Source organism: Apis dorsata, unplaced genomic scaffold (genome assembly GCF_000469605.1).
Source record: "Apis dorsata unplaced genomic scaffold, Apis dorsata 1.3 scaffold_157, whole genome shotgun sequence".
Classification (NCBI taxonomy): domain Eukaryota; kingdom Metazoa; phylum Arthropoda; class Insecta; order Hymenoptera; family Apidae; genus Apis; species Apis dorsata.
Window position 1 is genome coordinate 811,151 of NW_006263447.1, and position 673 is coordinate 811,823.

At 20.4% G+C, this 673-nt stretch overlaps 1 protein-coding gene across 1 annotated transcript in view; it reads left to right on the forward strand.

Moving 5' to 3' along the window:
• LOC102677973 overlaps positions 1-673 on the forward strand; it is a 349,267-nt gene that overhangs the window by 304,853 nt on the left and 43,741 nt on the right. The gene's annotated exons all lie outside the window — the stretch shown is intronic.

Below are 673 nucleotides of genomic sequence, written 5' to 3' on the forward strand. Positions count from 1 at the left end.
ATATACCGTGAGTTTGTTTCCATTGAAATTTTGATGAGAGGTAATCGAAAGTAGAGAGAAGTTTGTTTTTTCTTTCTGGTTTTGAAAATTTTTGCACGCTTTTCTTTTTTATTTTGTATGCATTTAAGAAGGAATTGTGTTTTAAATATATTTTAATTTTGGTTTGAGGATTACGATAAGTATTTTTTCACACTTTAAATTAAAAAGTATAATTGTTGATACTTATCATTCTTTCTTTTTGATTTATAATTATTTAAATAAGCTGGAAATATGTATTTGGAAATAAGATATGATTGACCAATGCATATTTCGCTTTGAAACTTAGTTATTTATCAAATTAATAGAAAAAATTTATATAAAGTAACGTAATTTTCGTTCCTAATTACATGATCATGATTCGTCAATCACCACCAATCAAAGTAATAAATTTTAAATAATTCTTTTATATTTCCTCGATAATATCAATTATTGATATCCAATATAAAAAAAATTAAATCGATTTTAAAATAAAATCTCGATTAATATTTATTAAATTGAAATACACATATAAGATTTAATTTTTTACTTTTCAATATACAATATCAAACTGATCCAAAGAAAGTAACTGAGCCAAACAAAAAAAAAAAAAAAAAAAAAAAAAAAAAAAAAAAAAAAAAAAAAAAAAAAAAAAAAA